The sequence below is a fragment of the Procambarus clarkii genome, chromosome 71 (assembly GCF_040958095.1).
Source record: "Procambarus clarkii isolate CNS0578487 chromosome 71, FALCON_Pclarkii_2.0, whole genome shotgun sequence".
In the NCBI taxonomy this organism is placed as follows: Eukaryota; Metazoa; Arthropoda; class Malacostraca; order Decapoda; family Cambaridae; genus Procambarus; species Procambarus clarkii.
The window spans coordinates 17,926,980-17,950,423 of NC_091220.1; the positions used below are offsets into that span (position 1 = coordinate 17,926,980).

Consider the following 23,444-nt stretch of genomic DNA (forward strand, 5'->3'; position numbering starts at 1 on the left):
AGAAAGCCAGTGGTAAGGTTCAAGCCAAGAAAACACATGTGAGAATGACCATAGAGGAAAAACAAGAGAGCATTCATAAACATCAAAATGGTGCACAGGTTGTTGAACTAGCTAGGCAGTACAACAAATCTATGTCAACAATATGCACTGTACTTGCTAAGAAAAAGGACATTATGAACATTAAAGTGGCAAAAGGCATATCAACAATCCCGAAACAAAGAACACAAACACTTGAGGATGTTAAAAAGTTTTTATTAATTTGGATACACAACAAGGAGTTAGCAGGTGATAGCATTTCAGAGGCCATCATTTGTAAGAAACCAAGGCATTTGCATGAAGACCTTTTAAAGAAAACCCCTGGAACGAGGGGGAAAAAGATTAATCAAGTTTGAAAATGTGAAAAGTTTGTGTGACAATAGAGCCTCGTGGAAAACTTTTGCTGTGTTTACTAGTTGTGTTTACTAGTTGTGTTTTTGCGGGGGTTGAGCTTTGCTCTTTCGGCCCGCCTCTCAACTGTCAATCAACTGTTTACTAACTACTTTTTTTTTTTTTTTTTTTTTTTTTCCACACACCACACACACACACACACCCCAGGAAGCAGCCCGTGACAGCTGACTAACTCCCAGGTACCTATTTACTGCTAGGTAACAGGGGCACTTAGGGTGAAAGAAACTTTGCCCATTTGTTTCTGCCTCGTGCGGGAATCGAACCTGCGCCACAGAATTACGAATCCTGCGCGCTATCCACCATGCTACGAGGCCCCTTAACCATTCATTACCTTAACCATTCATGTGGTCATTACCTGGTGGAATGTGTTACGTACTCCTAGCAGAATACGTATATAAATTTAAAATAAATATTATTTTATTTTATCATTGCATGTATATGTACACACATTGTGTTTTTGGTAAATTGTCGTGTGGTTTGGCAGCGTCAGTGGACAGGAGAGCGGTTGTCTCTGCACACGTCTATTACTTGATTGATACGGGAAAGCTGGACCTGTTCAGTTGGGAGTTCCAGATGTCACTTTATTTTAGTTAGAAAATGTTTTATATACTGTAATTAAACAGGTGTCATTGTACTTATATATTTTGTAAGCAACTATTATATGTAACTTGCAGTCTTATGTGTTTTGAGAACAAGTGGTTGTTCAATTAGTTTAAAATATTAAAAAGTCCTTAGTTTCCATCCCTCATCCTGGGATGAGGCAGACAGGAGGTGAGAATGTGGGTGGCGACAGAGCGAGAGTTCAGTAGCTGATACTGGACCAGGAGAGTAACATGTGGGAGATAAGTCTATTACATTCATTTATTGCCATAATTACTATTATATATTAAGTGCCATGACAATACTAACATATATTCTATAAGTTAACTTTACCATCTGTGTTTTTATATTATACTGTTTTGAATATAATTATATAAAATTGTTTTATCTATTCTTCAGTCCTAGGAAGATTTATTATTTATTGTGCTCATTACTTATCAAGGGGTTATACTGGTGATTCGCTATTGAGAACAGCAGTTGTGTCGTATCCCTAGACGTATTAAAGTTTGGCTGCTGTAGGATCACGAGCCGTAACGTACGATAGGTAACAGAATGCACCCAGGATGGAGTATCAGGGCTATACATCTTTTAAATCATAAAAGTAATAAACATTTCCCATCAACCTTACAAACCATATTAACCTATTTTCATGTATTTCCCCCATGTGCATTTTAACAAAGTTGCTAAATTGCCTTTATCATTCTGTAAAATTTCAATTACAGTACTGTATATAATTTTGTTAGTATAAATGGACTGAATATTCTGAAATCACTATTAATTTTACAATTTCAGATTCAAAGGTGGTCTGGACACCCAATTTGGTCAGACAGGTGAAGAGAGCATTTAGGATAGTTCGAAGAGATGAAGATGGTCACAATTGTGTTTGAAGAGGCAAACGCCCCCCTTTGCTCCTGACATTATGTTCAGCCTATTGACCTCTGCACACCTAACACAAGGTAGGTTGAAAACTCCTCCTTCATGTCATTGGTTCATTAGCCAGAAACTTAGGGCCCATGCAGGAATATCCCTAAAAAAAAAAAGTGGCCCCAACAATGCATCCTCCAAGTCTGGAGGATGAGCAGGAGCATTGTCGAGAAGCAGGACCTTTAGTGTCAAACTTTTCTCTTGCAGATATTTTTTGATGGCAGGGCAAACCACTCTACATCACAGTTTTTCTGCTACGTTATATATTTTTTAAAACTCTTGGATTTTCGGAATGATACACGAGCAAGGGTTTAATTTTCAAATTCGCCACACAGCACAAGAGTTAGCCTATCCTGACACAAGTTAGCCCAAGTTAGCTTGTGTCCGGGCAGTGACGTCTCCTCTTGGGTAATGTATGTCCTCTTCGGCAATTTTTTCCAGAATAGCCATGTCTCCTCACAATTAAACACTTGTTGTGGAATATATCCATCAATACAGTATCTACAAAATCTTTAAAATCACGAACAAATCTTTCAGCCCCTACTTTGTCTGAGCTGGCACCCTCACCATGCCTCACAACACTATGAATACCACGTCTTTTTTCAAAATTTCTCAAACCATCCCCTACTCACCTTAAACTCTTTCGTATCTGCAAAACTCGTTCTAGGGGTTTTCTTTATAAGATCTTGCATGAAGATTTCATTGTTGACCAAACCACACACTGGAAATTGAATAGACGACGACATTTCGATCCTGTCCTGGACCATTATAAAGTCGATTGTGATGAGATGAGGGAAGCAAGAGCATTAAGTAGGCAAGAGAGAGAGGTGAGGAGATGGCAAGTATGTACGTATGTACATGAATAAAACATGTACATACAGTACTTATACATAACGTGTGTAAATAGTGTAATAAACACAATAACAGTATTTTGGGAGGAGGAATGTTGGCGAGTAATGTGTTGGAGGAGGGAGGGAGGACTGGCAGGGTGTGGCAGCTCACTCATGTTTTTTGGGCTCACCATACCAACATAGTGGATCGTTATGGTGAATACATACGTAGATGGGTATATACAATGTGTGTATATAGTGTAATAACAGCAAAAACACTGTTTGATTGTAGAATATGTCGCATATATGAGGCCCATAATTTTGAGCATAGCGATGTTCTATACTTTGAATTATATAAATTCCACAAATTACACACTTTTAAATAATATTACAGCAAAAAAAAGAAGAAATGAATGAGAAACTTCAAAATAATTGCGCAACATTTTATTCGCAGCAACTGCCGTCGCACGGGGTGGCAGGGCCGACAGACCCCCATCGCTCCAACGCTCAGCGCCCATAATTTGCTCAACTTCCCAGCTCCATCGCAGCTAAAGTAAGTCACATACAATATTTTTTGTTTAGTTTCCCCGTGATCAGACTCTGCATTTTAACAATATAAGAAGAGAAAAAAATTTTTTGGAAAGAATTTATTTCTTGTGCACCAGGGTGTTATTTGGAGACAGAGCAGTTCAGTGGTTAACTACTAAATTTTTTTTTCTCCCACACACGCACCCCCTAGGAAGCAGCCTGTAACAGCTAACTCCCAGATACCTATTTACTGTTAGGTAACAGGGGTCATCCCCTTTTGTACAAAGAATCTGCTAAAGCTTTTAGGGCTAATCTTTGACACTCGTTTGTCTTTGTCGCCCCATATTTTTTACGTCCGAGTTGAATGCTCTAAGGCCCTTAACTAACTTTAGGTCATGTCCCATACTTCTTGGGGAGCTAATCGACACTGCTCCTCTCTTTACATTCCTCTCTCGTTCTGTCTAAACTCGATTATGGCCCCTGTTTACTCGTCTGCTTCTCCTTCTACCCTTCACCATCTGGACACACTGCATCATACTGGGTTACGGCTCAGCTCTGGTACCTTTCCTTCGACACCTATCCTAAGCCTGTATGTTGAAACTGGCGTCCTGTTTCTACAGGATCGCCATGATCGCTACTGTCTTCTCCACCTTGCACGGTCCTTACAGCACCCTCACTCTTGCTTATGTCATGCCTTGACCTTAACCCATCCTGTGGTTCCTGTTCCCCTTCACCACCTATCTCTTTCTGTACGGTTGTCTCTCTTACAAAATGCTCTTTCAGTTTGTGTTACCAATATTTCCCCTCGTGTCATTCCGTCTTTGCCCCTATGGAGGGGTCCCCGTTCCTAAATTCTGTAAGCCTTGACCCACATGACTAAAACTTTTACCCCTCCTACAGTTCTAAATCACCTTTTCCTTGAACACTTTTCTTCACACTTCCACTCTATTTCCGTCTTCACCAATGGGTCTGAAGTCTGCAGACGGTGTAGGCTACTCTGTTGTTTTTCCTGACTGCACCTTTGTGTCTCCTGCCTCCGGAGACTAGCATCTTCATGGCAGAACTTTATGCTATTCTCTATGCTCTTCATCAACTCTTTTCTCGCTGTCAATCCTCCTCTGTGTTTGTAGTTGACACTTGCAGTGCCCTCATGGCTCTAGAATCCTTTAATCCAGTCCATCCTTTGGTAGTTGAAATTCAACATTGGCTGTTTCTTATCTCCAGTAGATTTAAGACAGTGGAATTTCGCTGGATTCCCACCCATATTGGTGCGTTCTTAAATGAGCGTGCGGACACTGCCGCTAAGGAAGCTATCCGCACCTGGCCCATCTCCCGTAAAGGTATTCCTTATTATGACTTTTACCCAGTTATTCATTTCCCCATTCTTGCCCGTTGTCAGGGTTGTTGGTCTTCTGTTACTGGTAACAAATTGCGTGCTCTTAAGAGTAGTGTGTTCCCGTGGCCTTCCTCTACCACCGTAACCGGTGGTGGGAAACGGCTCTGGCGAGGTTGTATATTGGTCATACACGTTTAACTCACGGGCACTTAATGGAGCGGCTGCCCTGCTTCTTATTGTCCAAACCGTTGTCTCTACATGTCCTGACTTCCAGGACTTACGTGTCTTGCTTCCCGACCATCCCTCACTGTCAATTGTCCCTCGATAAAATTCTTGGTAAATTCAATACCTTTGATATTGTTCGCCGTATGCGTTTTTGTTCTTGTACAGTATTGGCGACGTTAGTGATATTTAGCGCACTATGATTATCCCACACATTTGATGGTTTGATAATTACTGTACTGTACAGTACTTTGATTTGGAATGTATCAAATAAAGTTGTTTCATGTATTCAAATGTGTGAGAAAATCCACTGGGGCTGTGAGATGAAGCGAACCTGTAACAAAGGCATTGCCAGTTGTATACTCTACCACCACTGATGGTAAAAGTCTTACAACTGGATATCTTGTGTGACGGGTTATGGTATCACAGCTATACTGAACCAAGATGGTATGGCTCTCCCTCACATAAATGAAAGAAATGCTGCTATTGGCCTTGCAGTGTGTAAGTTGCAGGTGGAAACAAATGAAAATTATCAAATAAATAATTAAACAATTTACTGAAATAGTAATGAACAAAAATAACACATGACAATACTTGACTATCATGTAATGCAAAGGTGAACAAGTTAGTATGACCTTAAATGCAAAAAATAAACTATAAGCAATGAATAAAAGTATGAAGATATACTGGTGTTCTGAAGACAGCTACCATAGCTACCATGGCATCAGTCACACGATGCCTAACGCTGATTGCCTAACTTTGGATTGCCTAACTGCTGATTGGTGGGAGGTGGAGGATTGCCCCACACTCTTCGTTTTTGCACGTGGTGATACAGGATATTGTGCATTTGTTCTCGATTATTGACAGCGACGAAGAAATGGCTGAGGCGGTATGCCTAAGTGGTAGTGAGGAGGACAGACAAGATGATAATCGACCGTTTGAATTAGTAGTGAACAAAAAGAAACGGAGAAATAATAACAGACAGCGAGACAGTGAGAGTGACGAGGAGATTGCAAAGAGACCAAAGAATGAGACCCTACTCAGCAAGACTCAAGACAAGCAAGACAAGACAAGAAGGAAGAGGCTGTTGTTCCCTACAACATGCCAATTGAATTTCCACCAAAAGCTAGAGTGGACGGTACGTCTGGCTAAACAATGTTTGGAATACGAATCCACTTTTCAAGGAGGGTCTTCACCGGCCCTACATAACAGTTGGGACTGAACAGGCCGTGGAACGCCTCACGACGGTTGGTTTTGAGAATGTAGTGATGGTTCCTCCAGAAGAAGGTATGTTGCACACAAAGATCATAGTTTTCAAGTTTCCAACTTACTTTGGATCCTGACTGTCTTCTTCTTAACAATGATAATGTTGTCTGGGCAAAGAGGAACAGTGTTCGTGGTGACAAACGAAGCCAGGTTGTTGCCTTGGTAAAGGGTGAGGCGCCGGAGAAAATTTTTGTGCAAGGACTAGGCTATAGGAACGTTGCAAAATACGTTGAGGAGCCCATACTGTGCATGAAGTGTTCACTGTTGGAGACATATGGCATGGAAATGCCAGTTTGACCCCAGGTGTCGGTATTGTGGGAAAAATCACGACTCGCGAGAGTGTAGAGTCAAGATTGAAAGAAGCTGAAAAAATCATCCCATTTTGTTGCAACTGTCGAGGCAGCCACAATGCTGGTTCCTCTCTATGCCCCATGAAGCCTCATCTGAAAGAGACTAGAACGGGTCCTACAAGCAGGATAGATGTATCCTCGCAGCAAGGAAAAATTGTGCAAGAGGAGCATGGAGGAAACAGTTGGAAGCCAACGGCAGCCCCTATGATCAATGTGTGGGAAAAAGGGACGGAGAAAGTAAAGGCGAGCTTAGGGAAAGTACATCATGCAGTGGAAAAACTGAAACCTTGTGACGACAAGGTTCAGGACAATATGGTCACCTCTGAGGTTGGTAATCAAATTTTGGAGTATCTAAAAAAACTAGATAAGAGGATTGAGGCATTGGAAAAATTGGCTATGGAAGGTAGGACGGGGTGAAGATGGTGGTGAAACAGGACGTGTAATTGAAAGTAAAACTGAGACGTGAAATGGAAAGTGAAACGTGCGTAGAAGAAAGTAATGATGTGCATGAGGTAACGATGATAGAGGATAGTCAGGAGAATACACTTTCTAGTAGTGTTAGCGGTGTTCAACCTCCTGTTGTGACAAATGGTGAAAGAACGGTTAAAGTAAAACGGGTTACAGAAATAACAAAGAAAATAGATATGAAAAATATTACCTTCGATGTTAGTAGTAGTTGTGAAGGTGAGGAGAAAGAAAAAATGTTACGGTGTTGGAAGGAAGTTTCTAAGGTACTCTTGTATCTCATGGAATGTGACGGACAAGGGCAAAGGTAGTTTTATTATTAATCATGGATGAAAGTAAATTGAGAATATTATCTTGGAACATTAATGGATTAAAAACTAGAGCTGGTGGATGTACACTATTATACTCTTAGAGAGGATATTGACATAGTAGCACTCCAGGAAACTGGGGATAGGGATGGTAGCATACTGAGGCTAAATGGCTATAGAGGCTTTCACTTATATGCTGATGGAGGAACTAGGGGAGGGGTCTCATGTTATGTCAAAAGTACCATACCTGCCGAGATAACTGGAATCCCTCAGAGATATAGAGGTATTGAAAGTATTAGCTTGCGGATACAATTAAAGGACCGAGAGTTAAATTTCATTAATCTATACATCTCTGATAGCTCCCTTGATTTACAGGTACTTGCCAGATTCCTTCTTTTCTGAAGATTACACTTGTGGTAGGGGGATTTTAATGCCAGACATCCAGCTTTAGGATCAAGGGGTAAAGCAAATAGGAATGGTTGCAGGATGGTACCAGTTTTTGCAGGAACATGAAGATGTTCAACTGCTGGGCGAGCCCTCTCCTACTCATTTGAGGGGAGGGAGATTAGATTATGCTTGTTTAATAAATGCTGAGGGCATAGAGGGGAATTGTCTTACTGTGGATGAAATGCTAAGTGATCATTTTGCATTACAAATACAGCTTAAACTAGATAAAAAGCATGCCTGCCTTCAGAGGAAAAGGTTAAAGTTTAATGAGGGAGAATTAAGGGGTCTTGTTGGCCATATTAAGTCTTGGTATGATACTTATAAGCCGGTTTCGGCAGAAGCATTTTATGAAGATTTAATTAAGGAGGTAGATGTATTTAATGCAGCATTGAACCGGGAAACCATCTAGTATAAAAAAGGCATCCCCCAGAAAAGAAAATTATACACATGACAAGATGCTTAAGGGGTGATCATTAACAATGAGGAGAGCTCACAGGGATTGGAATAGGAATGGTAGGACTGAGGAAGGGAAGAATGCTTTACTGGCAGTTGCTAGGCTGTGTGGGGAGAAGAGAAAGGAAATTAGGAGCAAGTATTGGCAGGAATTTGCAGAGAAAGTTGGGAGTAACAGAAACTTGAAGGAAATCTGGCAAGACGTAAATAAAATAAGGGGTAAAAAGCACAATTTTGTTGCACATCCAGACCCGCAAGGAATTGCAAATGGGCTCGTAAATAAATGGGCGGAAGCTGCCAAACTTAGTTCATTACCCGCTGTAACGAGAGAGTCATTAGATTCTTGGAAAGATCTAAGAAAGGATTTTATACTTATAGCAGGTAACAGTGGTGATGTCACTTGCACAGGTATTACCAGAGAAGAACTAATAACGGCGATTAAAGTTGGGAAATCTACCGCACCTGGGGAGGATGGAGTAACTTATGAAATACTTAATGAACTTGCCACTATGACGAAAAGCCCACTTTTAGACCTCTTTAATATTAGTTATAAAGAGGGCAGTATTCCCAGTAAATGGAAAAAAGCTATGATCATCCCTATCCCTAAAGCCAATGGAGAATATAGACCTGTGTCTTTAACCTCAGTGTTTTTGTAAAATGATGGAGAGGATCATTTTAAATAGACTTTTATATATAATAGGTGATCAGCTGTCTAGTAATTTGTTCGGGTTCCTCAAAGGAAAAAGTACCTCTGATTGTATTATTAAATGTCTAGCTAATGAAAATGATTATTATAGAATTTTCATTGATTTACAGGGAGCTTTTGATAAAGCCAACAAAGAGGTTATTTTATATGAATTAGCTGGTCTTGGCGTTAAAGGGAAATTATTGCGCTGGATAGGGGATTATCTTTACGAAAGGAAGGCTCAGGTGTGGTATCAAGGTTGTATGTCAGGTGTGAGGTCTTTTGAACTCGGCACACCTCAGGGAGGAGTGTTGAGTCCCACCCTGTTTAATGTACTAATGAATAAGATAGCATCTGAGAGATACTCAAATGGGGTAACTCCGATCATATATGCCGATGATATTTTGTTTCAGGGCAAAGATATTTCAAAGGTTCAAACAGTGTTGGACAATTTCGGAAACCTGTGTCACCATATGGGATTGGTGGTTAATGAAAACAAAACTAAGTTTGAAAGTAGAAGTCGGAGCCCCATTGTTTTGAAAATAAACGATAAAAATATAGAGAGTTAATATATATAAATATTTAGGCATATATGTTGGATATACCCATGAGAGTTTGGAAGCCGAGATGAACAGACTGTTGGGTCAATGTCGGAAGAGATTACAACCTCTGAAGGCTTTGGCATGCTGTGGAAAGGGAGTGGGAGTCCCTGTGCTACGAATGTTATACTTGAGTACTGTAAGATCTCTTATTGATTATGCTGCACCTGTCATTTCTTGTTTTGGTAAAGGTAGGATGGGCAAGTTGGAGAAGGTACAAAATGAAGCAATGAGAATTATCTTAGGATGCCCAAGAAATGCTATGATTGAGATAATGAGGATGGAGTTGAATCTGCAGAGTATTGGGGATAGAATTTCAGAGATAAATGTAGCCTCTGCCATTAGATTAATGAGAGGTGGGGGAGCTAATGAATTAATCCTCTCGGTTCAAAAGGTGGGAAGTAGTGAACAGTGTATGATGAAGAAGAGAGTATATATGAATAAATTATGTTATAATGTTATAAAGTATGATGTTATTACAGAGTGTATTGCTGTGCCCAAGAGAAAATTTACACCACCATGGGAGGATTGTAATGTAGATGTAGTAATTACTTCCTTGCATAAGAAAAAAAGTATGTATGAAATAGGAGAGCTGAGGGCAACATATGATTGTATAATTAGAAAACTGCCTACGGAAAACACTCTACATGTATATTGTGATGGGTCAGTAGCTAGGGCTGGGAAGGCAGGATGTGGAGTCTTGATCAGGGAGTACACTGACATCGGCACTGTAGATACTGTTATTGGACGCCGCTTAACTGACAATGTCTCTTCAACGCAGGCTGAACTCCAAGGAGTATTAGCAGGATTACAGGAAGTAGTCAAATGTGGTAAAAATGCTTGCTTCTTTATTGACAGCAGAGGAGCATTAAAGTCTTTAAATAGCAGACGCCCAGTATATCAGAATATTGTGATAGAGTGTAGAGAGAATGTTAAGAGACTAGAAAAAACTGGGTATAAAGTAAGATTCATGTGGATCCCTTCACATGTGGGGATACTGTTGAATGAGGTAGTTGATGAGATAGCGAAGAGAGCCACTGAAAAAATCTCTTGTTGATGTTGTATGTCAGTTAACCTTGAAACAAATAAAAACAAGACTAAAGGTGATTCAGGAGGGTGAAGAAATGATAAAGAGAATGGCAATGGTGGACAGTAGTAACACACTTAAGAATTATTCAATAATAAATACAAATTCGTCCTTCACTTATGGTAAAGGAAAGTCTACTTGGAAGGATTCAATTTACATGAGATTACGATTAGGATATAAATATATCTGGCAATACGGTGTTGATGTCAGTGAAAAAGATAAGGAGTGTAAATTATGTAGTATGCCGTACGCCCACACCTTAGAACATTATGTATTAGAGTGTCACCTTATTGAAAAATATAGAAATAAGGAAATAAATAGTGTACCGCATCAAATTGTTTGTATGTGTGATAATGGTATAATAGACAGTATACTTAGGAGCTACAAGAATTTTGCCCCAAGAATGTAACAATTATATGCTGTACTTGCTGTATGCAATGTTAAATGGGATTCTTGTACTGTTATATGTCTATTTGTACTCACTGAATTTGTGCGCCCCTTGAGGGACTTGAAGTAGAAGGGGGGTAGAAATAGCCTAAGCTACTCTATCCCTTTGAGATGTATTTATTGCTTATCTCAATAAACATACTTGAACTTGAACTTGGTTGCCTAAAGCACATTCAAGGACTACACATTACATGGCATTCCAGGATTCCTCTATGCCTTGCCTTAAGCTGTAAACATTGCCACAACCCTGTGTTTTATTGATTTAAATGGCCACAGGGAGGCATACAACACTGCAGATTATGATGTCATTAGTTATCCACTGTGCTGACAAGTGGGCTGACTGATGTTCGTTGACACCTGTATCGTGCTTCAATTTAATCGCCAGGAGATCACCCTCTCACTAGACTCGTCTGTAGGAAGTAGAGTATAGTATCTCAAATTACCTTGGATCATAAATAGCATAAGACTTAGGGGTAGGAGAGGGTTGCAGTGTTTGTCATGGCTCTCAGTTGTTCCTGGTATTAGGCAATTTAGTTCTGGAATCATTTTTGTTGGCCAATGTTAAACTTTTTCGAAAGTAGATGTTTTTCTGAAAGGGAGGGGGGGGGGGAACCTCTATGCTTGGATACAGTTATCTAAGTGAATACTTAGATTTATACAGTAGAATAACTACCTTCTTTTCCTTAGTCAAATAGGTTGCTTGTTTATTTCTAGGGACTTGTATTTTCTTTTATTTTTAACTGCAGCAACTTTCAGTGAATGATAGATTCTTACTGAAAGGACCTTTACTTCATTGTTGTTGCTTTATGGTCATCTCATTGTGTACAGGGATTCCGCGAAGCTTTTGGGGTTAGTCTTTGACACTCGTTTGTCTTGGTCAGCCCATATCTCTTGCCTCCGAGTTGAATGCTCTAAGGCCCTTAACCTCCTTAAGGTTTTGTCCCATACTTCTTGGGGAGCGGATAGGCGCACGCTCCTCTATTTGCACTCCTCTCTCGTCCTGTCTAAATTCAATTATGGTTGCCCTGCATACTCTTCTGCTTCTCCTTCTACTCTTCGCCATCTTGATGCTTTGCACCATACTGGGTTGCGTCTCGGCTCTGGTGGCTTTCGTTCGACTCCCGCCCTTAGTTTGTATGTTGACACTGGCTTTCTCTCTCTTCAGGACTGCCGTGATCGCTACTGTCTTCGCTATCTTGCGCGGTCCTTCCAACATCCTTCCTCTCGCCTCTGTCGTGCATTGACTTTTCCTCCTCCTGTGGTTCCTGTTCGTCTTCATTGTCTCCCACTTCCTGTCCAGTTATCTCGCTTACAGGATTCTCTTTCTGTTCATATTTCTAATGTTTCTCCTCGTATTGTTCCTTCATTACCTCCGTGGAGAGTCCCCCTTCCCAAGTTTTGTACGTCCTTGACTTGTATTACTAAAGCCTTTACCCCTCCTACAATTCTGAAAAGCCTCTTCCTTGAGCACTTTTCTTCGCACTCCCACTCTATTTCCATCTTCCCTGATGGGTCTAAGTCTGCGGATGGTGTGGGCTACTCTGTTGTTTTTCCTGACCGTACTTACATGTGTCGCCTCCCTTCGGAGGCTAGCGTCTTTACGGCAGAACTTTATGCTATTCTCTATGCTCTTTGTCTCTTGCTTTCTCATTCCTCCTTTGTGGTTGTAGTTGATTCTCGTAGTGCCCTCATGGCTCTAGGGTCCTTTAATCCTGTCCATCCGGTGGTCATTGAGATTCAACATTGGCTGTGTCTTATTTCTAGTAAAATTAAATCAGTAGAGTTTTGCTGGGTTCCCAGCCATATTGGTGTTTCAATGAGCGTGCGGATGCTGCCACTAAGGAAGCTATCCGTTCTTGTCCCATCTCCCGTAAAGGTATTCCTTATTCCGACTTTTATCCTGTTATTCATTCTTCCCCGTTGGCAGGGTTGTTGGTCCTCTGTGGTTGGTAACAAGCTGCGTACTCTCAAACTTAGTGTGTCCCCGTGGCCTTCCTCCTACCACCGTAACCGGTGGTGGGACACTGCTTTGGCACGGCTGTGGGTTGGTCATACCCACTTAACCCACGGTCACTTAATGGAGCGCCGCCCTGCTCCTTATTGTCCGAATTGTGTTGTCCCCTCTTACAGTTGTGCATATCCTTGTTGAATGTCCTGACTTCCAGGACGAGCGTGTGTCTTGCTTTCCGACCGTCCCTTGCAGTCACTTGTCCCTCGATAGAATTCTAGGTGAATCGGATACTTTTGATATCGTTCGCCTTATGCGTTTTTGTTCTCGTATTGGCATTCTTGGTGATATTTAGCGCCCTCTGATTATTTCGCACTTTGGTAATTACCTTACCTTCATTGTTGTTTCATTTTAATGTGGTAGTTGTGATATGGATTGTTCTGGCTCACATGCAAGGTCTTGGATTTTTTTCTGTTTTATAAGAAATTGCCAGTCTTGTTACTATTTGTAGAGTTAGAGATCTGCATTAAGGCCTCAATATTATATTCTTTATAACATGTTATCAGCAATTTTTGTGGTTGGTAATATTTAGATTAATGTCAGTGATGTATATGACAAGGGTTAAGACCCCTTGTGGTATGACAGCATTTTTCCCAGTCATTTCTTTAGCAAATGAAAGGGTCCTTGTAACCATTCTTTTGTCCTTTCTACCATGTACCTGTTTGTTGCTTCTTGGTCTTTCATTTGGTACTTTGGCTATTAAAACAATGGCCTTTGGTAAAGTTGAAATTACTATTTCTAAAAAAAATGAGCAGGATCATTAGGCAGGGTTTGTTTTTAGCAAACAAAGTTTTACAAAAAAAAAATTCCATTCCTTCAAGACCTTGCAGATGTTAGGTCAAGCTAATTGACAGTAATCTGTTTTGCCTTTTCAAACAATGATGGTTTTAATCTAGGTAAAATATTTCAGAATATCTGACAAGTTTGGCAGACAAATCACTTAAGAGCTTTGAATAAATTTAAGTTACTAAAGACTTTGTGAAAACCATGTTGTATAGATGCTTCAGTGTCACTTTTCTAATGTTTCTGTAAATTTAACAATGATTTTTAGTTAATTTAATTATAATTTTTACAAAGCTTAGGTGTTGCATAGCTTTAAATTTACTTTCAAATATGGAAACTAAATATTTACTAAAGTTTCTTCCACTTTAATATTTCAGACTAATTTGCAATCTTTTTTAGTTTATGTAAATTGAATAGGTAGTCCACTTTTACATCTTTTCAGGTGCATGCAAAATGCATTATGTAACAAGTTACAAATAGGTGTAAATTTTACCAAGTATTTATTTTCAAAGTAAAAAAATTTCAGATGTTTAAACATTGCATCAATAGTAGTAAACAATTTCCAGCATAATTTCAGGATAAGGTATAAGTAAGTTTCATTAAAATTGTTTTATTTAATAAGTTTTACATATAGTGCTTATAATACATCTAATATTTATTAGTTTCAGGTTGTGGTACAGATGCTCCTAGATGAATAGAAGATCCAAAAGGCCAAGACAACTCCAGAGACAATCACCTGTAAAAGAAAAATAAACTTTAAACAGGGACACTACTATTATTATCACCAATGCCTAATAAGAAGCCCAAAAAATCCTAACAGCCTATCTTTCAAGATAGGCTCAGCAGGCCTATCCCTTCCTCTGGTTTCAGTGCAGAGCTTGTTCCCTGAATGGGTGCAGTACATCCACCACTTTAGTGCCATCAACACATTGTACATATGCTTTACTGAAAGCACTGTACAATGCATGCCAGGCACTAAAGTGATAGATGCATCCACCCATTCAGCAAACAAACCCTGTGAGAATTAACAATGTAACCATTGTTAAGGGTCCCTAAACCTATGCAAATCTAGTCCATCCATTAGATGGGTAGTAGAGCAAAGCTCTGAAAAAGCCAAGCCAGGAAAATCTGCAGGACTGCCTGGTCCCCTTTTATGAAATGGGGTAGGATCAGTACAAACTGCATCAATCCCTGTGGGTTGTAACAGTAGGACATGGTTACACACCTATAAATGGACTAGATAAGAGAATTAAGATTAGGTCATTGATATAGCTAAAACATCAAATTCAAACTCACCCACTTTTGTAGATTTCCTTTTGCAGAGTAAAGGAGCCTCACTCCAAGCCAGTCCATGCATCATAATCACTTTCACCTGAAAAATATTTCAACAAATTAATTTCAGATTTAAAGCCAATCTTTCTTTATTTTTCAAATTAGCATTCAGTACTTTACAAATTCAGATGGAATATATTTCTTTAAGGAATTTACCTTTCCTACATATCCTAGTAGCAGTAGTAAAGATCTAATTTAGCAATATAAATATATATGGCATCAATTTGCCAAGTTTCAGTAAATGTCATTTGAGAAACTCTCCACAACTGCACTTCAATGGCAATTTACATTTATCTTTAGCCAATGCTATATTGTTTAAGTTATTACTATTTTTTTACTTTTATGCAAATCTATTCAGATTAACCTTTACTACAACTCGCCCGATTCTGTTGAAGCAATTAACTCTAGGGACTTCTAGACTTTCCAAACCACATTCTGGAAAACTATAAATTTAAAACCAAGCTAAAGTAAACATTGAATATTTTTTTTTTACTTTCAAGGGAAAAATACTATCACTTAGAACAAAACTTTTCCTGCCATTAACTTTGACTCACGATTACCCTTAACAGTTATACATTTATAGATTAAAGCTTATTTAACAAACATTTAATGTTACCTAAACAAGATTTATATTTCATTAAAATTATTAATAAAACACCCTCAACTATGCCGTTTAAGATCTAATGCCCCACATTACAATTCTCACAATTTCAACATACCATTCTATTCAATACATTCCTGAAAGGACTAAACTTGCAGATATGGTACCCACTAGCATAAGCCTAGACTTCCATACCTTAATAGGTTTTTAGCATTTAACTTCTACCCTCTAATTCCAATGTACACAACACTACTTACTGTAGATCTGCAAGTATTTTCCTGCAGCTCTTTGTTGCCAGGACCTTCCACAACCTGTCATGTGAACAGATTCAGATGTTTATTCAGGTAAGGTATATACATACAAGTGATGTTACATTAATGGATTGATATATAGATAGAGCTAGTACATACAAACAGTAAATATTGAACAGTAAATATTACTAAAAAGTTATTTGCATAGCATGTTATTTTGTTCATACCTGTACCACCAGTTTAACAGTTGCCATTTTAGATGGCACACTAAGTATCTTTTTGTCCCATCTTAATTACAAACAAAGCTATAGTCATTTCAAGTCAACATCTTATACAAATTTTATTTTCCAACAACTTTAGTCATGAACATTTTTCTGGAACATTGCAAACAAACTAATTTAACAACCATGTATAACATTTGAATAAAAGCAATACAAAATATATATACAAATTATTATTCTTTTGCAACCACTGCTTACTACTAGGAGGGACAAATTTATTCTGTTTAATTATGTACCAAGCTTTTTAGTCTGAAAATTCATAATTAACCCAACTATACTACCAAGACAATGTGATTTTACTAAATTTAGTAATATTTTTACACTAGCAACTATACAAAGCCATATTCTCTCTAATTATCACCACACTTCTGCAGGTGTAAGGTTCTATCTCCCCCCATCTGCAGCACTCATGACCACACTTGGTCTTTATTATAAATTTTTTATGAACCTGATACAGTACTGTTAATGGATTAAATGTGGGAACAATTTAGCTACAGTTCTGCCAAAGGAATGATTAACACCATGCAAGCCAACTAATATTAAAGTTAGAAATATTTATTAAAAGCAGAAGTTTTTATCATATGGGATGTTATTTAAGAATGGGTGGTGTGGTGGTTATGTTATGGTTGAGTAACATAGTACAAGAGGGCAAGTAGTTGCTGAGCAAGTATGCCAATTTCAATTTCTAGCAAACTGCCAGATACAGCAGAAGTGCACACTTTACTGCCATTAGAATCTATGCAGAAAGTTCCTACTAGAGAGTTACTGGCCACCATTCACTAATGACTAGGGGAAGTTAGCTCAGAGCATCTTTGATAACACCGAAAATGTTGCCCCCTTCAAAAGTTAAGCTTGTCTACAGCATTCCGTTTTTAATTAACTATGTAAGGGGGAGATTCTGAATAGCAAGTGCCAATAGGCACTGCCACTGGCTTATGGCAAAAGATTCTGTAGCAATAGAACTATAAGCCACACTTTCTCCCCCCCCCCCCTTTCCTCCCAACTGTTCAGTGTCAAAAGGGAGGGGGGGGGTGTGTCCATTTACTGTACCACTTACATTTTAGTGTGGGCTTCATCCACTATTCCGATGTTAGCTGGAACATTTGTGCCAGCTGCTGGTTTGAAAGGGAGGCATACCATGTGCCAATTCAGGAAGCTTTCCACGTTCGTCACTGCATGTCAGCTCAGGACCTCACTACCATGTTGGGAGGCAGTTGAAGACTAACCAATCAACATCCCAGGCTGGAGAGCAGTGCCAGCTCGGGGACAATTTACCACCTGCAAAAAATTTAATACTCTTAACAATCTACACCATCTATCTCATCTTTACCTAGCCCCCTAACCTTACATTTGTCAGCATTAAACTGCATCTGGTAGTATTAACCATTTCAAAACTATAGGGCATCGGTATTTTTTATTTGCCAATTCTGCAACTATTGCAGTCTTAACCATAATCTTGCGAATAACCGAGGTCCAGGGAGAGCTTTTAGGCACTACTTAAAACCCTTCTCCCAACTTAACCCCATTTATACTAATTTCCTTTGGTATAGCCATTACCTAATCAACTTCAGTCAGCATTCCCAATGATCCGAGCCCCTATCAATTTTGCGCCACTATCAAAATCTCTGCTAAAGTCAAGGTACACAAAATCACAAACCTTATCACCATTTCCTCAACTATGCAACCTAATCCATGAACATTTAGTAATAAAACTATGCGATTCATGTATCTAGTCATGTTTCTCAAAAAGAGTAGAGAAATGGCACTTGCAATGTTAGATTCTAGTAACTTTCCTCACAATAGACTAAGCTAATTGGTCACTAACATAAGCGTTAAAGTTAACTCAAACTTTTCCTTTAAAACTTGCTATATTAGGAACTTTCCACGACCGGCCTTTACCCGACATAATTAGGGTAAAAACGGTATATTAAATGCAGTAAAACTACGGTAAATTCAGTATGATAAACTTGCATTCTTTAAGCATGGGCTGCATAGTAAGTGAACTAAACTTAATGTTAAGCACCCTGGCAAACCACTTCGTTCTATTCAATTTCTTTATTTAATCACTTTGTCCGGCTAGAATTTTTACATTAGATTAAAGGAACACCCTCGACCCTGGTAACGGCTGAACTAGTTAACCAAATACAAATAGGTAAAATACTTTCATAAAACCCGTCTACTTCCCCCACCAGTAGACTTGTTCAGCTAAAGGCATAATGTAATGTTCCACTTTAGTAAATAAAGACTTAAAAAAACACTACCCCATCTGTGTAGTTACCGGTTACCTGACATTCTACGCTTAAAATAACCCATCTATTCCCCATAATTGTTCGATATAACTTACCTCTCACCCGCTGGTCGAGTACACAGCAGTATATATCCTCCTCCATCACTCACCGCGTGGATACTATTTCACTCTGGCCGCAAATTGCCTCAAATCACCTACGTTGTCCATAAACATATATAGAAGAGCAACTGACCATAACACCCGTATAGCGATCATCACATAACGTGGGAACATTAGTAGTACTGCTGTCAAAACATAGATGGCGCCAGGACAAACGGTAATTCCTATGGACTCGCCTAGTTATGCGTAGGGAATTGAGCTTCAGCTGTTTGGTCCCGCCCCTCAGCTGTATTCACCTAGTTGTACTCACCTAATTTGTGCTTGCAGGGGTTGAGCTTTGGTTCTTTGGTCCCGACTCTCAACCGTCAATCAACAGGTGTACAGGTTCCTGAGCCTATTGGGCTCTATCACATCTACATTTGAAATTGTGTATGGAGTCAGCCTCCACTACATCACTGCTTAATACATTCCATTTGTTAACTACTCTGACACTAAAAAAATTCTTTCTAATATCTCTGTGGCTCATTTGGGTACTAAGTTCCCCTTGTTCGTGTTCCACCCGTGTTAAAGAGCTGTCTTTGAAACTATCAAAATGCATATATCTTTGCTTTCACTTCAGTTATATTTATGATATAGTTATATTTATGCCCGAAACGCTTTGCGTAATAGTGGCTTTAGGCATTGTATGTACTAGCTCTACCTATAAGTCAAACAATTCTTGTAAATATTTATTGTATGTATGTACCTTACCTAAATAAAATTGTATTGTATTGTATTGTATTGTATTGTATGACAAGGGATTTAAAATTTGCTTATATTTCTGCTTCTCTGATGACATTAAAAACTTTCGTTTATTAGTATCTACATAAAATTAACATTTATCTTCATTAGGTTGTAGTTCTCATCAATAGGGAGAGCGTCGGTAAAAAAAAATTGTTTAAATATAAATATCTTTCCTCTCTCAATAATATGCCCGAAACGCTATGCGTACTAGTGGCTTTAGGTATTGTATGTACTAGCTCTATCTATAAATCCAATATTATGTTTGTAAATCGACTATTTATGTACTTTCCTGAATAAAATGAACTTTACTAATATCTAATCTCTGTGACTAAAACGTAAGAACGACTTTATCTATGCCTTTTTGATAACATATACAATTATAAGCTTTATTAGTGAATCTCTATTAATTAAACAATATATCAGAGAGTGTGTAAGGTTCGGTGTTCCATGTGCGAAGAGACATGGGAGATTTTACATCAGTACAGTAAATGTTTTAAGTAGCGAACGCATACTAACGAATAACGATTAGTATAGACCAACACTATTGTTCTATGAAGTCGATTTAACTTCCAGACATGTATTTTTCAATAAGTCTTAAATATTTTCTGGCTAGTTATGTTAGATATTATTAGAAATACGTATTCTACTTGTTAATATAATAAACTAAATTTGCGATCATTTAAGGAGAGAAGTGCGACGACTGGATCACTGTGTACAGAAGGTTGATATGCCAACAAACACTTTCCAGACAACAATATATCTTGGATAAGTCGCTCCACAACATTGACACCTGGACCGTTGACATCCTATGAGGCCACATATTTACTTATTTCATAATGGAAGTATATTATTTTATAGTAAATATATGTTTTCTCGTGTTCTGCATTAAGCACCAACATTATAGTGAATAAATATACCATATTTCTTCATTATTTAAGTAATGCTAGGAGGCTTTGAGTAGCTTTGGGTCATTACGTGAACAGAATCTCCAATAGATGGGGCGAGAGTCGCGCTATCTCTCGCCCGAGCGAGAGTCGAAACATATTTTAGAATTGATATATCTTTGTCCTCCAACAAGATATATTTCCTTTGGTGCACTCACAATAACGAGCATATCTCTGTCTTTCTGAAGGCATATAATATTTTAGGCTTTATAAGCGTATCTTTGTTAATTACACACTATAACAGTCTCCGTGGTGTAGTGGTAAGACACTCGCCTGGCGTTCCGCGAGCGCTATGTCATGGGTTCGTATCCTGGCCGGGGAGGATTTACTGGGCACAATTCCTTAACTGTAGCCTCTGTTTAACTCAACAGTAAAATGTGTACTTGGTTGTAACAACGATTCTTCGCGGCGGGGATCGTATTCCAGGGACCTGCCCGAAACGCTACGCGTACTAGTGGCTGTACATGAATGTAACAACTCTTGTATATGTAATGTATATCTCTCCGCAAATTACGTCCTCTAATTACTCAACACAAAGCTGCTATTAGGACAATATCCAATTCTGGCCCCAGACATCACTCGGTACCCCTACTCAAATCTCTGAATATGTTAGACATTAAGTCACTGCACATTCTCTCATGTGTATTATACATATATAAAATGCTAAACTATAATGCCAATCCTGATCTCAAAAGCTTCATAGAAGGTTGTAACAGAACCCATGAGCACCACACCAGAAATAAATACAGTTTTGATATTCCTAGAGTACGACTTAATCAAACTAGAAATGCTCTACAAATCAAGGGGCCCAGAATGTGGAATGACCTTCCCAACCATGTTAAAGACTGTACCTCTCTCAACCAGTTTAAGTTAAAAACGAAGCTATACCTAATAAATTCCCTGTAACCTACCTTACCCTTCTATTGTCAACCAATGTCTGTTTTTCTTTAAAGAGCGCTGTTTGTCGACATAATTGTATTTGTGCTGCTTTTTCATCTATGTTTTCATTTCTTGTTTTCATTCTACTCATTATGCTCAATTAGTATTAAGCTTGTCATTTAAGTTTATCATGCCCGAAACGCTTTGCGTAATAGTGGCTTTAGGCATTGTATGTACTAGCTCTACCTATAAGTCAACCAATCCTTGTAAAAATTTATTGTATGTATGTACCTTACCTAAATAAAATTGTATTGTATTGTATTGTATTGTATTGTATATTAGCAAGTGCGTAGGCTTCTGCATTCCATGACCGACAAGCTACTGAATGCCACTATAAAAACGTATGTATCTTCACTTGAGCTTTATATATGTCTATGTTAAAGTATTTAAAATGAAGCTTATATTTCTATCTTTCTTGAGACATATAAAACATATGTGTTTATTAATGAATTTACGTGAAATAAGCATTGTTCTGAGAGAGAGTTGCTTTGTCGATCAGTCTGTGCGGGGTCGGAGCTCGGCGATTATTAAAACACATGTATCTTCATTAGAACTTTATATATATCTATGGTAAAGTATTTAAAATGAAGCTTATATTTCTATCTTTCTCAACACATATAAAAACATTTGCGTTTATTAACGAATTTACGTGAAATAAGCATTGTTCTGAGAGAGAGTTACTCCGTTGCTCGATCTGTGCGGGATCGGAGCTCGCCGATTAGAAAAATACACGTATCTTCGCTTTAAATACAAATATGCCCATGGTAAGGCATTTAAAATGAAGATTATGTTTCTATCTTTCTTGAGACGTATAAAAATCTTACGTTTATTAACGATTCTGCGTGAAATAAGCATTGTTCTGAGATGAATATTGCGGATTTCCGGCTCTACGACCGATGAAAAATGCAACTTTTATACAACTACAAATATCTTTAGTTTTACTTTAAATTTTGTCCTGAAAGAGTTTTCATATATAGATCCAGTTTCTGCCGTTCTTCTGACATAAAAAGACCTTTGGTTTAATAAGTTATTAAGATGTTTTCAACAATATTACTAGGGCGTTCACCGATTCTAACATGGGCGACCCTTTTGGAAACGCAACACATGGGTTGACCTGATTGATATATGGGTCAGATTCCATTAAGGTTCGGAACACTTACACTGGTTTAAGGCTTCAGACTTATATACTCTGGGTTATTAACACCAGTCTTCGGTCTTTCCAGCCTTCAAGTCTACTTCCCAGTCTTGAAGTGGACTTCCCAGTCTTGAAGTGTACTTCCCAGTCTTGAAGTGTACTTCCCAGTCTTGAAGTGTACTTCCCAGTCTTGAGGTGTACTTACCAGTCTTCAAGATGGTAGTCTACTTGCATTTGGGGGGTTTGGAGTCCTCCCAGACGTCACTTCCAGGGAAGTCATTCCCCAGTGTGAGGCAATACAAACATTGGGGTTTCGGGGGGACACCTTCACTACCTGGAAGACCCTGAAGCCTTAGTCCATCTTAACAGTGGGAAAACCAAGTCGACCACCCTCTATCATGACACACGGCCTGCCGGTCACGTCGTATTTCCTTCAGTCAGTCCTCCTAAAGGTTTCCCATCGTCAAGAAAACGGTCAATTTAAAATGGTCTCTCCTAACTTAATTACTAAGAGGACCCAAAACAGAAAATGGGACAGTACGTCACTTTCGCCAACCGATTTCATTTTCTAGTACGATAATTTGTTGACTTTATGTAACACACACGAGCGAAAAGCAACGTTCTTTGTAGCGGGGCAGGTTAATTCATTACGGGGAAACCCTAAAAATATATATATATATACCTTAAGCTTTTGTATTGATAAGAATAAATCATTTCTTACAGGTGTGCTCTTAAGATTGACAGCTCTTAGCAGAAAAACGATATTTTCTTGCTCTGGAAATCATGTAAAGGAAATCCAGATTACAGATTAGATACGTCTTCTGGGGGTGACCTCTTGAGAAACTTTGGGAATTACCACCTCCAGACGTCACGGTTAAACGTCTTTCCTGGTGGTGAAGACTTGGGTGGGTGTGTGCTCCAGGGAAATGGGTATATTTTCCTTCCTACTTACTGTCGGTGAAAATACGAAAATAAGCAGACACCGGACATGATAAAGCAGCTTGAAATAATATCTAAATTGAAATTAAAATGTTTATTGGGTTATA

General features: G+C 38.8%; 2 long non-coding RNA genes across 5 annotated transcripts in view; one reads left to right on the plus strand and one right to left on the minus strand.

Annotated features, from left to right (window-relative positions):
* Positions 1-14,552, plus strand: part of LOC138356254 (uncharacterized) — a 19,082-nt gene extending 4,530 nt beyond the window's left edge. For all 4 annotated transcript variants that reach the window (XR_011224323.1, XR_011224324.1, XR_011224322.1 and 1 more), the window contains 3 exons: positions 1,840-2,003; positions 3,256-3,354; positions 14,448-14,552. This is a non-coding gene — a long non-coding RNA (uncharacterized lncRNA). The remainder of the gene's footprint in view (positions 1-1,839; positions 2,004-3,255; positions 3,355-14,447) is intronic.
* On the minus strand, positions 14,380-18,922 carry LOC138356253 (uncharacterized). Its single transcript, XR_011224320.1, has 5 exons — positions 18,595-18,922; positions 17,308-17,528; positions 15,976-16,029; positions 15,082-15,157; positions 14,380-14,521 (listed from the first exon to the last, which is right to left on the minus strand). It is a non-coding gene; the product is annotated as an uncharacterized lncRNA (long non-coding RNA).
* Between the last annotated feature and the right edge of the window lie 4,522 nt (positions 18,923-23,444).